Source organism: Cucurbita pepo, chromosome 1 (assembly GCF_057944985.1).
Source record: "Cucurbita pepo subsp. pepo isolate OVF chromosome 1, ASM5794498v1, whole genome shotgun sequence".
NCBI lineage: Eukaryota > Viridiplantae > Streptophyta > Magnoliopsida > Cucurbitales > Cucurbitaceae > Cucurbita > Cucurbita pepo.
Genome location: NC_141798.1, coordinates 11,813,643 through 11,820,963, shown reverse-complemented (window position 1 = coordinate 11,820,963; position 7,321 = coordinate 11,813,643).

Here is a 7,321-nt window from a genome sequence, read left to right as displayed (position 1 = left end):
GGCTGAGGATTAGGGTTGCCTTATCAGCTTAGATTTTCTTTGAGTAGGAAATCTTTCTTTTTGGAAATGCACCAAAACGAATCTCCTGGCTTGAAGATGAAAATCTTACGTTCTTTATTTATTCGGGTGGCAACCTTGGAATTTTGTTTCTCAATTTGTTCTTTCACTTGCTTGTGCATTTTATGAACAAACTCAACCTTGCCATTTGCATTATAATTAACTCTTTTGACGGTATAGGTAACAAGTCAATGGGGGTTAAAGGATTAAAGCTATAAACGATTTCAAACGGTGTGCATTTAGTAGTGCTATGAACAACCATATTATATGCAAATTCTATAAATGGCAAACAATCCTCCCAATTCTTAAGATTCTTATCAATAATAGCCCTAAGCATAGCAGTCATGGTTCTGTTAACAACTTCAGTCTATCCATCCGTTTGAGGATGACAAGTAGTTGAATATACTAGCTTAGTTCCTAACTTACCACATAAAACACTCCAAAATTGGCTTCAAAATTTTACATCACGATCACTAACGATGCTTTTAGGAATGCCATGCAATCGTACAACTTCCCTAAATAACAAGTCAGCAATATGTTTTGCATCATCAGTTTTGAGACAAGGAATAAGATGAGCCATTTTACTAAATCGATCAACCACAACAAAGATGCTATCATAACTTTTCCTAGTCCTAGGTAAACCTAAAACAAAATCCGTTGATATATCAATCCAAGGACCATTAGGAACAGGTAATGGGGAGTATAAACCATGTGGTTGAAACCATGTCCAAAGAGCATATCATAAGTTTTAGAAACTCCGTGGTGTGCCATTAAACCACCTCCATGAGCTTCCCTTACAAAAGTAGCTCACGTATTGATAAGATAAGGAATCACTACAAGGGGAGTAAGATTCGGATTACCTTGTTGATCGAATATTTCAAGGCAAGAACATTGATTGAGATTCGAATCACTCCACAAGCAAGATTGATCATGTCGAGCTTGAATGATTCTACATGCAATCTCTACATAGAATTGCAAAGAAACTTAGTCATTGGCTACAGAAGAGCACAAATGCTTCTTTTAATATATATTTTTTTCAAGTCTCCTTACAAATACAACGTACATGGCTTTATATAGCCTCCAAATGAAATTATTAAAGACATTCCAAGAGTTGTAACATTCATACGTAAAGCCATAATTAACCATTATGTAATTGTAACTTAATGTAAATAAAAAGTTTTAAAATACATTAATGAAATACAATAACTCTAAATTGTAATCCACCCAAAATTTATGACATGAAACTTCATTCTTCTTTAATGTGGCATGAATTGAAATATCTTTTGATAATTTCAACAATATTTTCTTCACATCTTCATTGAAGTAGATTGTATGATTGATGTCTCTTGGTTCATATCATTCTCCACTTCTTCAAGAGGATTCGTCCTCAAATCTATTTGTGAAACTTTGCTGCAAAAAATAAGTTATGGAAATACGAAGGACCTCACTACACTCTCTCACGAGTATACACTCAAGAAATTTTGGGCCACTCTTTTTACGCTCAGTTACACAAATGAAGCTCTCTTTCTCACCTCTCAAAATTTTAAATAGAGCAAAGATTGAATTTTGAACTTTGGGTCGATTAAAAACTAAAAAGATGAAAATAAATAAAAATCAAATTGAGAAGAAACGCAAAGCAAATATATATCCGATCTTGAGCCAGAAGCTCTGATACCAAATGATAAGATAAGGAATCAATACAAGGGGAATAAGATTCGGATTACCTTGTTGATCGAATATCTCAAGGCAAGAACATTGTTTAAGATTCGAATCACTCCACAAGCAAGATTGATCATGTCAAGCTTGAATGATTCTATATGCAACCTAAACTACATAGATTTGAAAATAAACTTAGCCAATTGGCTCAAGAAAAGCACAAATGCGCCTTTTACTATATTTTTCAAGTCCGCTTACAAATACAACATACAAGGCTTTATATAGCCTTAAAAATGAAACTATTAAAGGCATTCCAAGAGTTGTAACATTCATACTTTATGGCCATAATTAGCCTGTAAATGTAACCAAAATTAAATAAAAAGTCGTAAAATACAATAACTCTAAATTACTCTAAATTGTAACCCACCGAAAATTTAATAACAATCAAACACTTAATTACCCAAAAAAATTAATAACAATCAAACACATAATTCTTCTTCAATGTGGCATGAATTGAAACATCTTTTGATAATTTTGACAACTTTTTCTTCACATCTTCATTGGAGCATATTGTATGATTGATGTCTTTTGGTTCATATCATTCTCCACTTCTTCAAGAGGATTCATCTTCGAATCTATTTGTGGAACTTTGCTGCAAAAAAATAAGTTATAGAAATACAAAACACCTCACAACATTCTCTCACGTGTATACACTCAAGGAGTTTTAGGCCACTCTGTTTGCACTCATGTACACAAATGAAGCTCTCATTCTCACATCTCAAATTTTTTAGTAGAGCTCAGATTGGATTTTTTATTTTGGGTCGATTAAAAACTATAAAGATAAAAACAAATTGAAAAGAAACGTAAAGGAAACATATATCCGATCTTGATCCTGAAGCTCTGATACCAAATGATAAGATAAGGAATCACTACAAGGGGAGTAAGATTCGGATTACCTTGTTGATCGAATATCTCAAGGCAAGAACATTGTTTGAGATTCGAATCACTCCACAAGCAAGATCGATCATGTCTAGCTTGAATGATTCTTGTTGATCAAATATCTCAAGGCAAGAACATTGTTTGAGATTCGAATCACTCCACAAGCAAGATTGATCATGTCGAGCTTAAATGATTCTACATGCAATCTAAACTACATAGAATTGCAAAGAAACTTAGTCATTCTGATATGAACCAAAAGACATCAATCATACAATATACTTCAATGAAGATGTGAAGAAAAGGTTGTCAAAATTATCAAAAGATGTTTCAATTCATGCCACATTGAAGAAGAATGAAGTTTGATTGTTATAAATTTTGGTTGGGTTACAATTTAGAGTAATTTAGAGTTATTGTATTTTAAGACATTTTATTTACTTTAGGTTACATTTACATAATGGCTAATTATGGTCATTAAGTATGAATGTTACAACTTTTGGAATGCCTTTTAATAGTTTCATTTTGAGGCTATATAAAGCCATGTATGTTGTATTTGTAAGGTAAACTTGGAAAATATAGTAAAAGAAGCATTTGTGCTTTTCTTTAGCCACGGCTAAGTTTCTTTGCAGATGTAGTTTAGGTTGCATGTAGAATCATTCAACAAGAATCATTGAAGCTAGACATGATCGATCTTGCTTCTGGAGTGATTCGAATCTCAAACAATTTTTCTTGCCTTGAGATATTCGATCAACAAGGTAATCCGAATCTTACCCCCCCTTGTAGTTGATTTCCTTATCTTATCACCCTGTCACGTTTTCATCCTTACATGTCATTCTCATTCTCATTTTTTTACATATCATACATATTCCTAACGGGGTTATGTTTCATGCAATTTACCGTATTTCATGTCATACAATTCATGCAGTTACATTCAAATATTCATACAAACAAGCCATAATCGTTCAAGGACCACACATCGTTACATACATTACACATCACATCAGACTAAAAGCATACATTCACGTTCACAAAACTACGTACTTAAGCACAATAATCTAGCATACAATGCATCATATCATAAACATGTCATAACGTAAACACTTCATAGTCATATCGTTCTCTAACTTACCATAGCTTTAACATTCTTATACCTATCACAAACATATCATTACGTAACGTACCTTAGTCATATCATCACCAGAACGTATCCTAATGCCATCGTTCTATCAATCTATCACAAACCTATCCCTTTCTACCCATAACCTAACCGTATTCTTTCATCAATCTCTCCTATCCATAGCAGTCCGGTATGTAACCTAACCTTAACGTTTCATGAACGTATCTTATTCCTATCGTTACATTTCGTTTTGTGCATCCTTCTCGTATCCTATCTCAAACATCTCCTAGAGCACATCGTACCATAATTATTATCAGACAAACCACATATTATAACATAACATAACATATAGGAAGCATATCGATCCACAGAGAATTCACACATATCAATATATATGACACGTGCAGAACCACAGGGCACGTGTCAACATCAAATATAACCATGCCGATAGTAAGGTCACTTACCTGGTTAGCTTAGGCTGATGTTCCGTCGTTATCCTTAATCAAAGTCCATTAAAATCCAAGTCAACCTATGTGAGCCCATGACATCAGTTTCAAATTTAACTTTCTACAAAATTGTTTCTCTAATTTATGTTGACCCATGTGTTATACTGCGAACGTTAGAGTTTTTGCTTGAGTTAGGTCTTGAAATATTTATATATGTTTGTTATAGTATTATTTTCATACAAACCATTTAATACTCATTAAAATTTCTCAGATATTCTATTTTATCTGATGGTGTTTAATACCCTTTTAACATTTTCCAGATACTGTGAATGGCTGGGGACGTGGGGTGTAAGATGGAATCACTCCTACCAACTTTTAGGGATAAAAGAGAGGTAGTTCCCTTAAGTACTGACTCTAGGTCTTGAACAAGGGGCCCCACCTTCTCATTAGCCTGAGAGGGATTCAGATTATGGTTGGACCATAAACCAATTGTTCATTAGAGGATCAGTGGGACATAAGGAACAAGAAGTAACTTTAGGGGTAAAACGGTAAATTGACCCAGATCTAGTTACGAACAACCTGTGAAGGATCGACTTACTAATCATGGTTATATCAAATGAACAGAAATATATCTATAGTGAGGGGAGTGCAACTACTAAGCTATAGTGAAGTGTCCTAGTAGTTAATGAATGTTGGTTAATGTAAGGATTCAGATTTTTATGTATTTTAGATTTTATGCTGAGATTTTATTTTTGCTGCCAAGAAATGAAAAGATATTATACTAGCATTTATTCTCGCTAGAAAGGTGTACGATTTTTTTACAAGGAAATTACTACCTTAATGGAAAAGTCATAAAGACCTTTTATATTCCTATATTCAACTCTCCTCCTTTCTTGTAGACGACTTTTGCTCTCCAAACTTGTTGGGTTTTCGAGGGTGTCTGAGTGAGTTAGCCGGGAAAACATGTGGCGTGGTTCGCTGGGTAGTTTCTTGTTCGGCGAGTTCTCGAAACCGACTATGTTGCTGTTTTAGAGGAAGAGTCGAGTGGAAGTTAACATCGATGTCGGAATCGCTACACCAAAGAAGGCAAATCGTCGGAACGAAGGAGGAGGACGCCACATACCATTGTCAGAAGCGGAAGGGATTGCGTCGTTGGCGTCGGCGGTGGCGGTACATCAAATTAGGGTTTTCGTGAGGGTTCGGCGAAGAAGACGCAAAGTCGGGTCGGGTTTTGACCTCTGAACCAGCCCATGGAACGAACACGGGCCCTGTGCGTTTCGGCCCAACACGGACGCATGCTGCAGCCTTGGTCTCGGCTCCGCACTCGTGCTCTCGGCTCGGCTTGACGTGTACGGCAGTTCAGCTCCGTCAAATCCCGCAGCTCGGCTTGGCGGCTTAGTTGGTCAGCTCGGCTTGGTGACTCGGTATCACTATATTATATCGATTTCAAGGTTTTCGACCCTTTCGAAGCTGTTTCTGCCCTTAGTTTTACCATACAAGGTCAGTATGGTTTCTAAACGTTAAAGACAGATTAGGTCGGGGGTTTATTTTGATAAATAGCATGAGGTTTAGGTAGGGTATGTTATGAAAGGTTCCTAAGTTTTTATGTGGTTATCATAGGACGTATTTAACCGTTGGGATTAGCTCGTTGTGAGTGACTTCAACCAAGACCATCGAGGTAAGTGACCTTACTGTTGGAGTTAGTTTACTACGTGTTGTATGATTGTGCGTGCCCTGTGGCCCCTGCATGCACCATGTTTTATTATGTGATATGAATGTATGATGTATGAATTATGTGACTGTTTATGCTATGAAACGTAATGGGTTATGTTAACTGTTGATTGTTTATGTTATGTGAAGTTATGAATGAGATGTTAGTAATATATGCCATGAAAATGTTGATCGATGTCATGGATACATGTAGTATTATCGAGTCATGTCATGAAATGTTTATGCAACTAGAATGTACTTTCATATTATGTAATATGCCATGTAATGTAAGTCATGTGAGATGCCATGTGATGTAAGAAACGTAAATGCGATGTTAGCACTGCTTATGTAATGCCATGTTAGATATGTTAAGGGACCTCATGCATATATGTATGTCACGTGCATCGGGATTCTTCCCCTTTATGTTACAAAAGAATGAAATACGATATTTATGTTCGTCATGATATCATGTGGGCCCTTTTTTGTTCTGTGGTGTCCGGCAACGTGTAACACGTTGTGCCCGACCAAGCCAGGCCCAGGGGGTACTATACGAGCCCGCCTGGTGGGTTCATGTACCCGTACATGGGCCATGTGTGAAGGAGTACCACACATCTAACCCTACCCGGAATAGAAAAGCACCCAAGGCTATATAAAGTTTATGAAAAGTTAGATCCTGCTCATATGTTGCATGTGTTTGCATTCCTAACCCCAACAGTGGGGTGACTTACTGTTCATACAATACTCAAGCCACGTGCTACCTACATTTTTCAGGTAAAGGCAAGGCGCCAATGTACGGTTGGCGGCGGAGCTGAGGACACCATGGAAGTTGGAGATGGGATATCTTTAGGAGTTTACTCTTATTGGACTGTTTTAAGATATAGCATTGAGTATTGTTTTATTTAGATTTATTCTGAATTCAGATATTGAAGGTTTGTTTTCGGAGATAGGTTTGTTTTGGATTTATGAACCCTTATGAAAGATTCTTCCAAGGTTATTTATGATGAGCTTCCGCTTAATGAGTTATGTATGCATGGGTGACGTCACTAATTAGGTTAAAGAAAATTAGGGGCGTTATAGTTAACAAGATTAATGAGTTTAGCAGGTTAATCTCGGATCGTTGGAGCCCATGATCTATAGGTCCATTAAGTCCCCCTGCTAGCTCCTATCGGAGAATAGTTTGACGAGTGAGTTCGAAGTTGATATGAACCAAAAGACATCAATCATACAATATACTTCAATGAAGAAGTGAAGAAAAGGTTGTCAAAATTATCAAAAGATGTTTCAATTTATGCCACATTGAAAAAGAATGAAGTTTGATTATTACAAATTTTGGGTGGGTTACAATTTAGAGTAATTTAGAGTTATTGTATTTTAAGACATTTTATTTGACTAATTATGG